Raw genomic sequence first — 18,817 nt, 5'->3', positions numbered from 1 at the left:
TCAAAGTCTGGTAATGGTCACAAGACATGGAGAATAGGTGGAGAACTCAGTGGGTAACTGAGTGACAAATGCAGTACCTTGTTGCCCTCATGGCACTAAGCAACTGAGCCAGTCTCTGCCTTATGATAACTGCATGGACATCTTCTTGACCAGCTGATGCCTGGGTCTTGGGGAAGCCCTGTGTGTACAGTGGATAGAACACTGGCTTTAGAGTCAGGAAGACATGGGCTTGAGCCATGGTTCAGATTGTTATTTACTACAGGACATGTTATTTAACCTTTCTCAGCCTCAGTTTCCATATATGTAAAAGAGGGGCAAAAATAGCACCTACCTCAGAAAGTTATTGTGAGGACCAAGTGAGAAAATGGTTTAAAACCCTTTGAAAATCTTAAGCAGGGGCAGCTAGGTGGTGAAGTGGATAAAGCAGCAACCAGCCCTGGAGTCAGGAGATGATGAGTTCAAATCTGGCCTAAAGCACTCACTAGCTGTGTGACCCTGAGCAAGTCATTTCACTATGATTTCCTCCCCCCCCATTACTATTATCAGTAGAAAACATCTCTTTCACCCGGTATTTTCAGGAGGTGTGCCTTGGCTAGAATCGTTTGGAGAAGATGATGAGCTGACAGTAGAAAACAGTGAAGCCTCTGGGGAGAAGTTGGGGAAGTTTTCTCGGACTGCCTGGAAGCATTCCCTTCCACAGCAGCTTGAGTCTGTTGGGGCAAGACAGGTCAGTCTGATGCTCCTGCTCCCCTGACTTCCTGGGCAGTACCTCAGTCCCCTGAGAAGTCCAAGGAAAGGTCTTTACCCCTTTAATTTTGTGCATTAGCTTGCAAGGGGTTGCCTTTCCTCTTATCAACTCCACAAGGGAAGGGCAGGGACAAAGTCTTTCATTTACCTTTATGGAGAGAAACAGCTTCTTTGTACTATCAGCTATGTGTCCTCATAGAAAGCTAAGGAGTGACAGGAAAAGATCTATGATCTGATGGCAGAGTAATGTAAACAGAGCCAAGGAAGCGATTTACAAAATTACAACCATGTAAATGGAAAGAACAGTGACATAACAAAATACCAAAAGTATATGTAACAAATGGTAGCTAGGTGGCATAGCCCTGGTGTCAGGAGGATCTGAGTTCAAATTTGGTCTCAGACACTTAATAGCTGTGTGACCCTGGACAAGTCATTTAACCCTGATTGCCTCCCAAAAAAAGTAAATATAACAGTTATTAAGATCAAGCAGAATTTGAATGGAGAGATATGAGAATGTACCTCCAACACACCCCTTTATACAGATGGGAGGTCCACAGGTGCTATTCAATGCCAATGGTTTCAGACTTTTTCAATGCATTGATCAGTTGTGGTGACTTTTTTCTTCTCTTGAAAAAATACCATTTGTCTTATCAGGTGACTCTCTAGGAGGGGGAAGGGAGAGCTACATGAAAATACTATGGTGATGTAAGACTCAAAATATCAATAAAAATTTTAAAAACAAAAGCACAAGTGGAAGAAGCAATTGTGCTTTGGCCTTCAGGCCTGTCCAGCCCATCTCCTAGATACTGTCCTGTCCATGTACTCTACACTCCATCGTGGAGCACTCTGTACTGGCCTGTACTGGTTCCTTGGTTTTCCCACCTCTGTGCCTTTATTCGTTTTGTTCCCTGGGCCTGGAATGCTCTTCCTGTCCACCTTCTGACTCTTGAGTCCTACTCCACCTTTTCAGCCCACTTTCAAGGCACCCTCCTCCAGGAAGTTTTCTCCCACCTTCCTAAGTGCCTGTGACCTTTTCTTTCCCCCTTGGACCTCTCTGGCAGTATATGTGCTTGTTCTCTGATGTTCTTATGGTATCATTTTGTATTACAGTTATCTGGGCACCATGGGGCAGGTAGGTGGCACAGTAAATAGGGTTCCAGGCCTGAAATAAGGAAGACTCAACTTTGTGAGTTCAAATCTGGCCTCAGAAACTTACAAGCTAAGAGACCCTGGCAAGTTACTTTGTCCTGTTTCCCTCCATTTCCTCATCTTTAAAATGAGCTGGAGAAGGAAAGGCAAACCACCCAAGTATCTTTACCAAGAAACCCCCAAATAGGGCCAAGAAAAATGTCAAGACTGCACCTTATCTGAAGTTCACTTCACCTCCAGTACCAAGCACAGAGTTCTGCACCCAGGCATTTGATAAATTCTTAGTATGTTGATTTGAATTGAAGATGCCTCACTGTTCTAGAGGCATTCGAGGTGACAGAGCTATGCTAGGGTGGATGGGATAAGCTGTCCCTGGTCAGGCTGCAAGGCATTCAGGAGTGCTATTTTCCAGCAGGACTTGTTTTAAGTCTTTTCACCAAAAGTGATATAAAGCCATCACACCTGGACTCTTAATATCAGAATCGCAGATGTGCTGCTTAAGGGAGTAGATATGCCATCAAAGTAAACAAAGATAGAAAAACAACTGTACTCCACCAAGAAGACTGCAAAGGAGAACCATACTGGAGACAACACAATCCTGAGTGTATGAAGGGATCAATTCTCAATATAGCTGAAGGAGGGGAAGGTATCACTGACATGGAAAAAAAAATCCCAGGCTTTATTATTATGATAAAAAAAAAGGTGACTGGGAAAATGTAAATAGCTGTCGATCCATATGCATACTTTCCCATAGATGTAAAAAACTGTATGTGAATAACCTACATTCAGGTTAAGAGCATACAAGATGAGAATAAGAAGGAAACAGCCAGGTTTTAGCAAGCTCTAGTCTACTTTGAACTACATCATGAAATAGAACCAACTGAAAGATAGTAAGGAGAACGTAAGAACTCATGACACTTATTTTTAGCTAATTTTTGTGGCAGCTACATAATAGAATGGGGAGAGTGCTGGAGCTAGAGTTGGGATGGCTTGAGGTCAAATCCTGCCCTGGATCCTTACTATCTTTCTGACCTTGGACAAGTCATTTAACTTCTCTGTTCCTCAGTTTCTGTATCTGTAAAATGAGGATATTTAGTAGCACAGGCTGGTTGTGAAGATTAAATGAGATAACATATGTAAATAACTTTACAAACCTTAAAGTACTATGTAAATGCTACTTTGTTATTATCACTGTTGACAATAAAATGGCATTTGATTGATTTGTGCCAAATGCTGCCTTAAAGGCCCCCTTCCAACAAAGTGTTTCCTGCATGCATGTCAAAATCATGTAAGATTCCTCAACAGATATATCAACCTAGTAGATTGTTTTGACCCTTTAATTGTTAGTATCAAGTAAGGCATAAAAGCTCACTAAAGGTGCTAAGCACTGTCGTGGAGGTTATTTGGCACATAAGCCACATGGAAGAATGATTCCCTTCAAACAGCAAAGTCTTCCAGATGCTCCTGCAGAGGATAATGGGCTGATTGCTCCAAGCCCTGGGACTTTGCAGGACAGGGCTCCTAAATGATATCTAATGACTCAAAAGAGTTACATGTAGGGCAAGTGGTGGAAAGAATGTCATCAAAGTAATGTAGGATAGGCAAAGAAGACAGGCCAGTCCCATCAAGATCAAGGTTGGTAAATCATAAATATTTCCCATGTTCCACTTGTCTACTAGCAGCGTCAAGGACACTCAAGGAAAGCTTCTAGTATGTTCGATGGAGTCTCTATGATGAGCTCACGTGAGGAAAAGTTGGTGAGTCACATAGGATAGGCAGACACAGACCTGTTACTATTTGTTTCATGGGGCGGGAGGGGTATACTCACTTCAATGAGCTCACAGATCTGATAGAGTATTGGGGAGGAAGGTGATGGCGTATGGTAAGGAAAAGGTCATTTGATAATCTAAGAATAAGCTTCCATACTCCAGGGATGAATGAGAAGTAATCATATTCCCATCATCATCTTAGGAAAGGCATACTCAACCACCCCTCCCATTCTACCTCCCTCCCCCAGGTCTGTCTGTCTCTGTCTCTCTGTCTCTGTCTCTCTCTGTCTCTCTGTGTCTCTGTCTCTGTCTCTGTTTCTCTCTCTCTCTCTCACTCACTCACACACACACACACACACACACACACACACACACACACACCCTTTTTTGATGAATTAAAGCCTAGGAGGCTAACATGACAGGCTGTGAAAAGGAACTGTTTTAAGTAATGCACAATTACAGAAATGTGACTTGCAAAAATTTCATTTCTACCTCAGTAGGTAGAAAAATAAAATTTAAGGCAACAAGGAATACTCTGTAATCTCAAAAGTCCCCTATTAAATACGAAGTGGCTCCTGCTTTATTTTTTGCCTATGCTGGCATAAGTGCAACTTCTGGGGAAATCTATAAATCATCAAGTTATATGTACTATTTATAAGACCTTCAATTTTAGGAAGAATAACAGAGAAAGAAACTGGATCCATACTTTGCTACATAACTACCTAACTTCTTCTGTATGTTGTAAATACCTCTCTCTGCTATATGCCCAAATTCTGTTTTTGATCCACTGAAAAAAAGGTCAGAATTTGAGTTGCTGTGTGTCAGACTTAGAGAGTATAGCATATGTAGGAAAATATTTTCTTTTCTCTAGGCGAAGGATTCGAGATATAGCTACAGCAGATTCAGTAGAGTTTTTATAGAATGTGACTTCTCTGAGTGTATATGTGGTTTGTGTTTTTCTTTTGGACAAAGGTTGTGTGCTTATGTGTGTGTATGTGTAGTGGGTGATGTGATCTTAAACTGCTGATACATTCTAACCATGGTTTTGACCTCTGCCTGGGACTGGGGGCTATGGGGAATGTTTGCCAAATGAGAACAAGACCATTAATGGTCACCCTGCATACCAATGGCCTTCATGTTTCCAGTCCCTGGGATCCAATCCAATCCAATACAATACAAGGAAAAGGCTTCTATGGCATTCTTCATAGATGAGAGGAAAACACAATGTACTAATGGAGTTCCTAAAAACAAATTAGAGGTGGATGACACATGCTGGGGATGGCAGTCAGTGGCAGCCATGGCTATCCCAAACAAGCCCACTAGTCTTTTCTAAACTCTTTTCTTCCAGTGAAAGTGAATGGCTATGAAAGACACAAGGAGAAAGTGTTCATTGTGTCCATCATGCTGAGCTTTGAAATCTAGAATATTCTTGTGGGTGATAAACTTCTCCTTCCAGATTTCAAGGCTGTGATTTCATTGCTGTAGAGACTCCCTACACTGCACATTGCAGACTCTTGATGAATCCCCAAGAGTTGCTATGGCTCAACAATTCATCACCCTGTGAGCAACCTGGTGCTAAGCCTCTCCAGTCTTGGCTAGGCTATTACCCTGACAAGAGATTGTATAATTCATGTATGGATCATTGCTGAAAAACTTCCTAGCTTGGCACAGGACCTTCTAGAGCTTACATTCCTCTGGCTTAACTCAGGAGAACTGAGATAAATCTGCAAGCCACAGTGAGCATCAGAGGACAACTTTGACGGAAAGATAAGAGACTGTAGTAGCAAGATAAATAAAAGAATTTCTGACTGTTGTCCAATATGGGTCTATTTAGGAATACCATGTCGTGAAGAAGTCAACTCGGTCTTTGAGGACTGCTCAGGTGGAATCCCCTTGGAGACTAGCTCAGCCCTCCATCATCTCCAACATTGTGTTGATGAAAGGACAAGACAAGGTGAGTTCAATTTTTCAAGAGGGACTTCATTCCTCTGAGGCAATTTGTTCAACCTCTGGCTGTGATTGTTTTGTTTTGTTTTGTTATGTATGTGAGAGAAAGATTAACTAAGGAAGACTATTTTAAAATGTGAGTTTTATGTAGTTCTTAGTGTATCCTCTGGACATTCTTTTCTCTGAGTTCAGGATAGAATGGATCAGTTACATCTCTTTCCATTTTTCCTCTCATCCTTTGAAGCATAAATGGTACCTGATCCAGGACACATAATTTAGTGACAGAATGGAGCCCCCCCCCATTTTAAAGTTTCTCTAAGGCAGAGAGAGGAAGAGCCTATGAGCTCTGCACAAGTCCCCATTAAATCTTCTCAGTGAGCTTAATGGTTTTCCATTATTAGGTAATAAATGACTGGGGCTCTTTAAATGGTTCATTCTTAATGTGAAGGGGGAAAAAATAAAATATAAGCATGAAACTAGTATAGCACCAGAGCAGCATGAAATGAAGTTTCCCTATTCCTCAGAACCATTTTAAGTCTCTAAAGGTAACGTATGGTCAACGAGAAAGGAAGCTGATCACAGAAAACAACTGGAGAAGAAAATGCCTGCCATAATTTATCTGCAGGTGATTAGAATGTTACGTTTACTGAACTTGGGAATACAACCATATTAGCAGTGGTCTCTGGAAAGGGAATTTGGCATGTTGTCTCATTGTTGTCCTTTACTGAAATTATCCATCAATTCTATGATTTTTGATCCACAAATTCTTTAGGATTCAAAATTTTAGTTTGTAGTTGATTTTCAATGCTTTTTAAAAAAGCAACTCTTTATTCAATATCATTTTTATTGTGTTATGGTCAGTAAAAACTGTCTTTCTGCTTTGGGTCTAGGGCCTTGGCTTCAGTATTGTGGGAGGTCAGGATTCAGCCAGGGGCCAGATGGGGATTTTTGTCAAGACAATTTTCCCAAATGGAGCAGCTGCTGCAGACAGAAGACTCAAAGAAGGTAAGAGAGAATCTCCCCATATGATGGGAATAAGGCTTGGACTAAGTATGAATCTATGCCTGCAAACAAAAGGGAAGATGGCCCAGCTTCTCTGAAATACCTTCTTTCCTTCCCCTGGAGCTCTATGACCACAGGAGAAAACCCAGGGCCTAAAGCCCAAGAAACTGGTGAAACAGAAATGCAGTCTCTTTTGTCAGCAAAGGAGCTCTTTCGTGGCTTCAGTTTATTGAGACGGTTAGTCTAATCACATCTTACACTAGAAACTAGGAAGATAATTTCCTTATGTAGATAATCTACCTGTCTTTCTTTGAGTCTTTGGATTGAGACAATAGCCCTGCATTTTATGAAGCCACAATGAGCTCCCAGTGCTGGGACTTTTTAAAACAGCAGTTAGTGCTACACAAACCCTGCTTTGCCATGACCAGATTTCCTTTTCCTTAAATCAGTATTTTCTAAGTTGTTTTGAACAATGGTCTGAAGACTTATTTAAACCGGCTTCAGCAAAGAGTTAGCTAGTGATTTCTCCCCAGTAGGAATCATGGTAGAAATCTGTGCTTCAATAGGGTGATGTGAGCAGGCTGAATACCTCCAAGGCAGATGATCATTTATTCATCTCTCTTAGAGGAAGCATCAGCTCCCTAGTGGAGTTTTTGTCCTGAGTTTGAAACTGTCACAGAGCATTTCTGTAATGAAGCGCTAGTTTTCAGTTCATGTGTTTGAAACTCATCTTGCTTAACAGGGCAAAGTAGAATGAGCCTAAGATACAGAAAGGATCAATGACTCAAAATAGTTCAGGGTTCCTGATCCTCTTAAATGAGCCTCCAAATATTTCTCATATAACATTCTTTTCTCAATTAGTACACGTGTGGCCTTGGACAAGTCACTTTACTTTTCTGGGACTCACTTCCCTCATTGGCAGGATGAAGGAGCTGGACTAGATGACCACAAAGGTCCCTTCCAGCTCAGGATGTATGCATGACCTAAGTGGGCAAGAGCAGGCTATTAACAGATGTGGATGAGGTCGTGGGTTTTCATTTTTTCTGAGGTTCCCATAAGGAACGACAGGATACACTCATTTTAAACAGTTGAGGACAATGTTGTGCTCTTGGGGTCAGATGCTGTAACTAGGCTTTTGTCCTAAGGTTCCCAGATGAACAAAGCCCTGATAGCCCTTCAACAGGGAGAAACAACGGAGCTTAGCATGGAGTTGGCATGAAGAATGAGTTAAATCAGAAATTATCATGGCTATGCCTTAGGTGAATTCTCCTTAGCCTATAACCCTGCTCCCTTACTTGGAGGTAGCCTTCCCAGCAAAGGACAAGTAGCTTTCCTGGGTCTTTCCTCATAAACAGCTTTGTGACTCAAGATCCACATCCTATGGAACAGAATATTCCTAGTTACAGCTCTTGGAGTATGTGTGGGAAGTCTCTCATCTGTGAAAGTACTTTCTATTTTTTATTTGTTCTTTGTTGGCCATTTCTCTTCTCTTTGTTGCTGTGGTACCCAGAAACAGACTGAGCCTTGACTGTCACATGGTACAACTTGCAGGACTCACAGCTCAGAAGAGTCACTAAGATGTTCAAGCCCTTTCACTTCTTCTAGTGACATAACCAAGAAGCTCTGTAATGCCCTGGCCATGCTTCTTTTAATGAAGAATATGTGTCTGGGATTATCAGGGATAGATCTGACACCACACAGCAATCTAGGTACAAGCATACAATGTCCTTCAAGCTCAATGACTGAGTGCCTGGAAATGTAAGTAAGAAGACAGATATTGGGAAATGGGGTGACTTCTAAAGGTGGCATTACCTTGGCCTTTGGGCTTCGGGACAAGGCCTTTGGGCTTCAGGACATAGTCTTTGTCCCAGTGTCCTCAGTAACTACTGCCCAAGTATGCTAGTGCCTTGGGTAGCTTGGTCTCCTCTACATGTAAGAGTGGGCTGGTAAATGCTATAGGCTAATGCTCCATTACTGCTGTTAGGTAGTGATGAAAAGACATTGCCTCTGGTGTCATCACGCTTGAACTCCAGGCATTGGGATATTTACAGCCAAACTGAGAATTTGGCTGGAAATTAAACCTGGAGCTTACATGGCAGTAGAAGGTAAGCTCTGTGAGGGAAGGGACTGTTCTTTGTGTTAGTCATTTTATCCCCAGCACTTAATGCAGGTCCCCAGGGGATAATTAATGATTGCTTGATAAAATGAATCAAATGGGGTGGCTAGGTGGTGCAGTGAATAGAGCACTGGCCCTGGAGTCAGGAGGACCTGAGTTCAAATCTGCCCTCAGACACTTAACACAAAAACTAACCCTGTTACTTTGGGCAAGTCACTTAACCCCAATTGCCCTCCAAAAAGCAAAAAATAATAATAATAATAATAATAAAATGAATCAAAGAATGTTTCTAGGAGTTTGTTTTTGTCAACGCCTCAGGACTGGGATTGCTGATGAAGAATTCTCCCTATCATGCATTGACTGGTTTTATTACCATCCTATGAGATGAGACAAATGAAAATAGATTGGAATAATAAAAGTAATCTTATGCCAAGTAATAAATCAAGGATCTAATAGGAACCCATTACTCTTGATGGCCTAGTCAGTATATTCCTGAAGGCTCTAGAAGAATGTTAACTTGGTCTGGCCTTGTATTATTAGGGGATGAAATCCTTGCAGTGAATGGAGAATCCCTACAGGGGCTGACCCACCAAGAAGCCATTCAGACCTTTAAGGTAACAGAGTGACAGCAGAAATCTGTTTATCTATTTTGGAAAATTTATAATTAAATTTCTCTTTTACTATAAATGTAGCAGTCATAAATAAAAATAAATATTTAGATAAAAGCAGAGGCTTGAATGAGTTACAGAACTTCTATTATATAAAAGTATATGTATGTATTCATAAACACACACACACATATATGACAGTAACAAAACTACTGTGTCTCTTTTGTAACTTTTTTGTTTTCTTCTGTAATTAAAAAGATATTTTGTTAATGCTCTTTTTTTTAAACAACTTGATTTTTCCTTACTGTTTTCCAATTTTGGTGGGTTTATTTCCCCTTTTTGGTATAAATGCAGTCTCTATTCCTCCTTTACTGATGTTTTTGTTTCCACAGCAACTCAAGAAAGGTGTTGTGACCCTGACAGTACGTACAAGGTTACACAGCCCAAGTCTTGCTACATGCCCAACACCCACAGTAATGACCCCATCCAGTTCCTAAAATACTAATGCCAGTGGAGGAACTCCTGCACCAGGATTAGATGAAGGAGATTCTTCCCGTTTGGATCAAAAAGCCCCAGGCCCAAGGACAGGATTGTCATGAAAGTTACACTCAACAAAGGTGAGATGTACTCCCCAATACGTCTTGTTCTCTTGTAAAGAATAGTTTAGTATTTATATCTGCTTCTCTCTTCATATTCTCCTGAATTCCATCTGAACTTCTGAATTCACACTTATGTCAAAGTTCACTTTGCTTGTATGGTGAAAAAACTAACCTGCCACCAGAGCCACATACATGGTACCCTCCAGACAGACACTGGGATCCTAAGTGGTGCATAGAATCATTGTAGATGAGGGAAAGAATTCCAGTGACCCACTCCTCAGATGAAGTCCCATATATCAAACTGAAGAATGTACTAGATATTCTGATTCTGAAGCTAAAGAGAGGATTTCAGAAGTTGTTTTAAAAAATTTATTCAGCCAGGCTTGGTGACACATGCCTATAAACTCCCTGTTACTGGGGTAGTAGAGCCTGATGGATTGCTTGAGCTCAGGAGTTCTGAGCTTCCACAGGGCTAAAACCAATATGTTGTCTGAACTAAGTCTTGCACCAATATGCTGAGCCTCTGAGAGTAGAGGATATCAGGCTGCTTAAGGAAGGCACAAACCTTTTCAGGTCAGAAATAGAGCAGGTCAAAACTCCCATGATGGTGGGTTGTGGGATGAGGTCCATGAGTATCCATTGCCTCTCTAGCCTAGGAAGACTCAGTCACAGAACAACAACTATAATTATTCAAGATGATTACAGTTATCAGTCAGTCATTCATGGAAACAGATGAGGATAAAATGAAAGGCCACAGATAATCACCAAACATCATTCATTCTCATCTCCATTTCTGTCTTCTGCTCACTCTTGGGAGAAATGCTTTTGGAGCAGCAAAATGAGTAAAGAGTCAAAGCTGAACAAAGGAAGGAGAGACTCAAGGACCTTCCAGAATCAGTCCCTGATTAAGCCAGTGTTGTGTCATTTAAGAAGACAATTGACATTGGACCTCCAATTCTACAGTGACTTCCCTGATTAACAGAACAGATACCTCTTTTTCTCAGAGAGTTTTTGGGAAAGGGCTAAGGGATGATAAGGGGTTAAGTATGTATTGGTTCACAATCTGATTCCAGCCACAGAATGAGAAGTTATTAGTGAAAAGAGGAATTTGTTCCAAGAACCTATGTAGGCATGTGATATGTTCTCCTTCAAAAGGGATAAAACTGTTTTCTGTTGTGGGTTTTTTCTTTCTGTTTATTTCCTTTCTATTCTGCTTTTCGCAAAGCCAGGAGTCAGATTAGGCATTGGTGTTTGCTGGCTAACCTTGGAAAATAGCTCTCCAGGCATCTACATTCATAGCCTTACCCCAGGAACAGCAGCCAAGATGGATAGTAGACTAAGGTAAGGTGTGAGCTTGTTAACATGGGATCAATAAGTCAGTTCCAGAAATCTTTAGAAAGATGACTACCACACAACAGGACAATGCTAAGCTAGAAATGCATATACATATTGATGAGGTATGGATCTAATGAAATGGATTTAATTTGTATCCTGTGTATATAGTATTCTGTGTGTGTGTCCACATATGTAACTGCTCCTGTATTCATACTAAGGGAAATGTTGAGCTTAGAGATGTCAAAGATGAAACATCCAGACAGCATCATCTTATGTTGAACTTGCCTCATCCCATTTGTTTGACGTTGCCTTTAGGGGACTTGTTTAAGTGGTACCTGGGGCAGAGCTAAATCCACCTATTCATAACAAGCTAGTAAACACTGCAAGAAGGAACACTGTTTAAAGATCCTCATATTTCCCTAGCCACATAGCATTCCTCTTAGCTCTGGGTGCCCCAGGGAAGTTTGAGGATTGTTCCAATTGTATTACCTGCATTGGCCTTTTGGGTATTTATTATTCTATCATAGCATATTATTAGTTGATTTTCATTGTGAATACACACATTAAAAAAGAATCAATAAATTGTGCAAAAGCACATTAGAAGATTTTTTTCTTGATGACCTAAAGCATATATTTTCTTTAATGACATCACAAGATGATGATACTTTTATGAATGCTTCCATTGGTCTGGAGTCCACCAAGTGAACATATTAAAATTCTTAGACAAAAGTGTCTTTGTTTATAAACCTGACTTCACTGTACCTAATTTCAAGGGGAAATAGGCTGCGTGTCCCAAATTTCTCATTAGCTCGAGTTTAAAATGGTTTTCCAAATTCTTTAGCAGGCTTTTGTGAGCTTTCTTCTGTAAATTATGTTGCAGTAATCATTTTAAGATGGCAGAAATAAGGAAACCAGTGCCCTATACCAACATCTGGTCTAATTGGTTTTAAGTCGATTTTATGAATGATCTGCTAGAGAATCAGCAACCAGGGAGGCCATGTTTCAACCTGAAATGTTGGTGAGAAATTTGTCTTTGGACATATTTCTGAAGCATGCCTTTTGCCCCTCACCATTAAGTGGGTGGACCAGTAAGTTGGTGAACATCAGATGTTAAAGAAGACATTCATTTTCAAACAATTCCAATTTGTGGTTTCATTTCACTGAATTATATTTGTTGTAGTGGAATGTTTTATTGCATAAGGGGGGGGGAGTCATTGAGGAGAGATAGTAAAAGATAATATTTTCCTTTCCCCAAGAAATCTCCAGCAAGAAGATAAGTCCTGACAGACTCCATGTCTAGCTACCCGTATGGGCAGGGCTACCCAGGAACTTCTGGACAGGCTCCAGGAGCCCCACCAAGCAGTTATTAAGCAGGACATCCCCAATATGGAGGGGGGCTAACCCCTGGTGGAAGTTATGGAAGCCCAGCTCCTGGAGGGCCCTACAGACCACCATCTGGTGCTGGAGCCTATGAACATCCCAGCCCTGGGGGGCTCCCTTCGTCAGCTCCTGGAGGACCCTATGGAGGCTCTAAATCCTATAATACCCCTCAGCCAGGACCTTATGGGCAAGACCCAGCAGTAGGCAACATTCCTCCTGGTGTAGACCCCGAAGAATACTCCTGATTCCAGACAGTGGATATAGATCATAGTGGCTACATCTCTGTGAAGGAACTTACACAGGCCTTGGTCAACTCCAATTGGTCCACATTCAATGACGAAACCTGCCTCATGATGATAAACATGTTTGACAAGACCAAAACAGGCCAGATCTCTCTCTTTGGCTTCTCTGCCTTGTGGACCTTCATCCAGCAGTGGAAGAACCTCTTCCAGCAATATGACGGGGACCACTCGGGCTCCATCAGCTTCAATGAACTGCAGCAAGCCCAGATGTTTGTCCTTCTTTCCACCTCTGCCTCAGGTGGAAATCAGGCTATAATTTGAGCCCTCAGTTCACCCAGTTCCTGCTCTCCTGATATTACCCATGTTCTGCCACTCCTGCCATGCAGCTGGACCGCTTCATCCAGGTGTACACCCAGTTGCAGGTGCTGACCGAGGCCTCCCGGGAGAAGGACACAAGCATGCAGGGCAGTGTCCGGCTCAGCTTTGAGGAGTTCCTCGTCATGACAGCCTCACAGATGTTGTGACCTCAACACAATGCATGAGTTCTCCTTAGGCGCAGAGCTAGAAGGGACGCCTAGCCTCGGAGATCCTGGGACCTTGAGGAACCTTCCCCTGCCCCCCTAAACTGGAAACAGTGAAGGGGGTTTCTTCCCTGTCCTCTCCTTTCTCTCACCACTGCCCCAAAAAGAAAGTAGAGCTCCCCTTTCTTTGAGTGGTAACATTCTTAGAAAGGAGTCTTAGAAGGTGATTGTGACTGCCACGCTGTGGACATCAGAGGAGTGACCACCCCTGTAGGCCCTGGGGTCTAGGCCCTAGCGCAAGATGGGGACCTGACCCCCCAGGCAGGTGTGCATCCTCACCAGTGGGCAGACTAGCTCACCTCCAGGCCTGGGAGAAAAGAGGCTCAGCCCTTTTGGCTTAAGACTTCAAGTGACTTGGTCATCTCAGGCCTTTGTATCTAGGAAAGTCTTGTGAACTTTCCTGATGGCCTATGTCAGTGCTAGCTCATCTCTTACCACCGTATATACTCTTGTCACTTCTTTTGTGTTGTTTTATATTAGACAGACTTGGGTTTACTGAAAATGAAACAGAGACCAGGCCAGGGCATTTCCCATTGAACCCCCTGCTACCCAGCCCTCATTGCTGCTTGGGTATCCAGGGGCAGGCACTCTCCAGCCCTGCCCATGTTGCCTGCTATTGCCAATGCATCTCTACATTGTTTTCAGTCTCTAGGGGCCAAAAGTCCAGCACATCCATAAGCTTCAATAAAGGGGTGCTACTTCAAGCGCCAAAAAAAAAGAAGGTAAGTCCTAACCGAAATGCTCTTCTGTATGCCTCCTTAGCCAGAGTGACCAAATCTTAGAAGCCCATTCTGTCAGCCTCCGCCATGCAGCATTAAGTGAAGCCTATGCCCTCCTGAGTGAGTGTGGACCAGGACCCGTCAGCCTCATCATTAGTCATCACCCAAACCCTAAGGTGAAGTGTGGAATTTTGTCTCTTTGCTTAAAAAAGGGTGTATTAAGCATTTCCCAACCAAAAGGCATGCTTGGGCTTCCTTAGGAACAGTGACTGATCAATCTTGGTCCCTTCACATGGAATGAACTTGCCAGGTCCCCATTAAGACCAAGAGAATTTTGCTAAATATTCTGTGAATGTAAGAGTTACCTTTTGTTTCACACAAAGTGTGGGGAAACAATACAATAACTCCAAACCTAACTGCCACGTCTAAAAGAGGAGGGAGGCAGAGAGTATTTCTGAAACTGACCAGAGTATCATATCAAAACACCGAGTCTGTGGGGCAGGCAGACCTGATCAGCACTAGCTTATTTTGAGGCAAAAAACCAGAGTAAACCTAACTTACCTGTGAGGAGGTAGGACCTTGACCTTGGTCTTATCAACACTGTATTTCCTAGAGAGGAGGAAGGGGAAGATCGATGGTCATCGAATCTTTTCCTTTTTTAAAACATTCAATGCTTTATCAATGTTGTTAATTTAGCAGTTTGCCAGAACTTTTTTCATTTAGGCCAAACAGACAAAATTATGCTTAGCAGTAAATAAAAATCTTTTTCTGAAGGTTACAGAAACTTTCAAACTTTCCATTCCAAACTGTTCTTTTTCCAGAGAGAAGTATTATGATTGTGAGATTATTATTGTACTCAATAATGAGAGGCAGCAGGAAGTTTTGTATAGTAAGTAGATAGAGGACCTGCCTTAAATCTGGTACAGCCTAAGGTGACATACTTCCTGTGACCTATACTGGCTCTGTGACCCTGAGCAAGTCACTTAATGTTTTGGGCAACTGTCCACAACACACTGAACATAGAGAAGGTGTGGACCTGCACTTGGTAGAAGGAGTTTCCTCAGAAAAAGTTCCCCTTTCCATGGGTCCAGTCCCATTCTTGCATAACAGTTGTTTCAGGATCAAATCAGTGGTAACTGATGACAAGCAATGATCATGTGACAGGAGGCATAAATTAAATGGTCAATGAAATTAGAGCTATAAGTAGAGTACTTTTTGGTGAGATTTGTTCTCATCATTTGGAATCTAATTTCATTGAGGTTCCCAGAGTGAAGTGATATACTTGAACCAATCAACTAAAGAACATCTCTGTCTTTCTGTCTGGGCATTTCTCTACCGCTCTAGGGCTAAGTTCACAAAACATTCCTATCAGAAAGAGAAATCTCTTTAGTTTGAAGAGAAGAGGTTTTCTTCTCTCAAGGATAACTTCACTTTTTTGTTGAGGACTGAGAGTATATATCCAGGAAATGGTAAGTTTTCTCTTTTGAGGTAAGTGTATCTCTGCCAACAGGAAAAAAAAAAAGAATGAAGGTTGGTTTCATTAGCTTTCAAATCCCTTGGATTGTGGGTCCTACTTCTTCTAAACTATGAATGAAATAAAAAATACTAGGCCTTTCAGATAAAGTATACAGAGAATATTGTTTTTAAGGCCATTTACAAAGCAATCCTGGTGAAGTGTTACAGTGGGATGACATGGGGCAGCTAATCATAATAATAAAGGAAATCTAAAATAATGTGTAACAGGGAGATTGTCCAAAATTTTTTGACAAGGTTATCAACTGAGTAGGGATCTGTGATCTTATCAGTGTGTGCACCCCTTCCACCATACAAATAGCAGCCCATCCATGTCTTAGTCATCTCCATTCTCTTATTATTAGCTTTCACATCTTTGTGAATTGTCTTTCTTGAGCAGTTCTTCCACACTCTCCCAACCCCCTTCTCTTCCTGGTTACAGAGAACAATGGATTTAGAGACAGAGAATCTGGATTCCAATCATGGTTCTGGCACCTACTTCACCTATGTGTCAGGAATCAAATCACTCAACCTCTGTGGGACTCAGTTCCCTGAGGGGTCGAATTGGAGGACCTCCAGAGGCCTTTTCTAATTATAAATCCTAGGATCTACCCAATTTGATTCTCTGATCTTCTGTGGGTTGAGAAACCAGATGTCTAAGATTGATTAAAGTGCATCTCCATGCCAGACTAAGTAGGGTTTCAGCAAAGGTCACAAGGATTGTCCTTGAAAGAAAGAACATGAGCTTTCTGGCATTGCTTTTGGATTCTCAGAGGTCTTTTGGGCTTGTTTCTATAGAAATTCTTGGGTGGATTTTCCTTTCAAGAGGTTTGCTGGACAAAAACGTTGTATGAAATAGGAGATCCACAGCCCTTCTCTAGTCATCTTCCTTAATTCCTTCTCAGCTTGCTTCATTTTCTATTGATTATCCTTTGCACTTTGACCCTTTTAGCTATTATCCAGAGTGTGATCTGGAGTCAGGAAGACCTGGTTTCAAATCCAGCTTTTGACCTTATTTCACCCTGGACAAGTTTCATCAGTAAGATGGGGATAGGGACACCTACCTTCCAAGGCTGTAAAGATTAAATGAGATATTATCTGCAAATCTTTACAGCATTATGTAAACACTAGCTATTTTTTTCTCCTGGCAGTCATCATGCTGAAGAATTTTACCTTTCTTATCTGACTCCTCTTTGATCAATCTACTCTCCTTTTGCCTCCTGGTTTCTCCTACTAAGTAATAGTTTTCCTATTGCTCTGCCTCATTGCACACATCATTGATGGAACTTTTTTCTCCCCCCGCCTCTCTGCCTCCCCCCCTCCCTCTCCTTCTCTCCCTTTTTTGTTCTCTCCCTTCTCCCTTTCTCCCTCTCTCTCCCACCCCCTATCTTTTTCTCCCCCCTCTCCCTCTCTCTTCCTCCCCCCTCCCTCTCTTGTTCTCTCTCTTTATTCCTTCCTCCCTCCCGCCCTCTTTCCCTCTCCCACCCCTTCCACACATACATATAAATCAACGCAAATTTTCAGTCCTAACATGACAATAAAAAGTTCCTGGATGAGTGATGACCCACAAATAATAGACAAGAGCATTCAGAGAGTCCATTCCATGTCCCAAGTGGGAAATCAGTGTCAAATGTTATGATGCCATGTTGTTAGAAGTCTGTATCTTTCACCCCCTAAAGCATTACTGCCATGGGCAACCCTGTTACCTGAACCTCATCAAACTCTTCCTACAGAGCAAGATTGGCCAAACTCTGGATCTTATCACAGCCCCTTGTGGCAGCAAGCACCCCAAGCGTCCTCAGGGTTTGCTGCCAACACAGGTTCCTGGATATGCTTTGATAAAGGAAAGCAACTCAAAATGGGTTAACAAGCTTTCTTTAATCAGTCAAATATGTATCGTTTACCTAGTTCAGGGGAAAGAGGTCAGCACCCCGAACTTCAAAATATACAGACAGAATTATCAAGACAGAGAAACAGATCAAGTAGACAGTTTTCCAAACTGTCCAACCATTACATCCATACCAAACGACATTCGGGTTTCAAAGCCGGGGGGCTCTGGACAACGGCTAGCCCAGACTTTCATCAAATCACAGAACACTTCTCAAAGTGAGCCCCAAAACAAAGCTACACATCAGGGCTTATATAGCCTTCTCCAGGCTCAGAGAATGTAACAACTTTCTTGACCCACTGGCCAATCACAAAGTATCTACTGAAAAAACAAACCTCCCACCCCAGGCTCCAGGTGCACTTTAGCCTAGGGGCAGGGAAGATCTTTAAATTTACATTTCCATTACACCCCTCAAGGCAAGGATGATCTTACCAGATTCACTGAGCAGACAGAGAAGACCACTGTCAAATACACTTTCAAATTCAGCTTTCTACTCCTACCTCACATTTGCTGTTGCTATGTTCAAGGCAGGCATAGATGGGGAGAAAGAACACACCAATGCTAAGAACATCCTTCTGGAGATGCGGTATTGTTTCCAATTCAGGATGATCACTTGACCTTTGTGGTGATCCCAGTGTGACTGGCAAGATTGGTATCGACATCCAGGACAACAAATGCAGCTGGCTGGTGGTGAAGTGCCTTCAGCTGGCCTCATCTGAGCAAAGAAAGATGCTGGAGGAGAATTATGGACAGAAAGATCCCCAGAAGGTTGCCCAAGTGAAGGAACTGTATGAAAAACTTGAATTGCCTGCTCATTTCACCAAGTTGGAAGAAGAAAGTACAATATGATGGGACTCATTGAGAAGCATTATCACAAAGAAGATTCACAAATGTCAGAAGTGACCGAGGAGCAGGACATGAGGAGGGGGGCTGGGAGGGCAGGGCACCATGTGTGGAGTTGGAAGAAGATGTTCTCTCAAGAAATTATGGCTCATAAAAAAAGAAAGAGCAAATGAGGAGAGGGCTACTGAAGGGAGGTCTGAAGAGCTGGAGTCAGACACCAAGTCATTCAGGGACAGGTCAGCAGTAGAGTAATTGTGGACCCTGGGTTACCAGAATCCTAAAGGAGGGATTTTATGAAGCCATCTGTTAATCAGTCTTTATCTCTGTACTTCTCTATTTCAGCAATGCAATATTCACAATGCCTACAGAAACTGTAAATA

At 42.1% G+C, this 18,817-nt stretch overlaps 2 pseudogenes; both read left to right on the top strand.

The window, feature by feature from the left end:
* The first annotated feature begins 12,564 nt into the window (after positions 1-12,564).
* LOC138145015 (peflin-like) lies at positions 12,565-14,175 on the top strand (annotated as a pseudogene).
* Positions 13,886-18,497, top strand: LOC138145116 (farnesyl pyrophosphate synthase-like; annotated as a pseudogene).
* Positions 18,498-18,817: the final 320 nt, after the last annotated feature.

This window comes from Petaurus breviceps, unplaced genomic scaffold (assembly GCF_028583685.1).
Source record: "Petaurus breviceps papuanus isolate PSGF00001 unplaced genomic scaffold, PetGlider_PUasm1.0 90723, whole genome shotgun sequence".
NCBI lineage: Eukaryota > Metazoa > Chordata > Mammalia > Diprotodontia > Petauridae > Petaurus > Petaurus breviceps.
The sequence above is the reverse complement of the archived record's forward strand: the minus strand, read 5'-3'. Positions and strand labels throughout refer to the sequence as shown.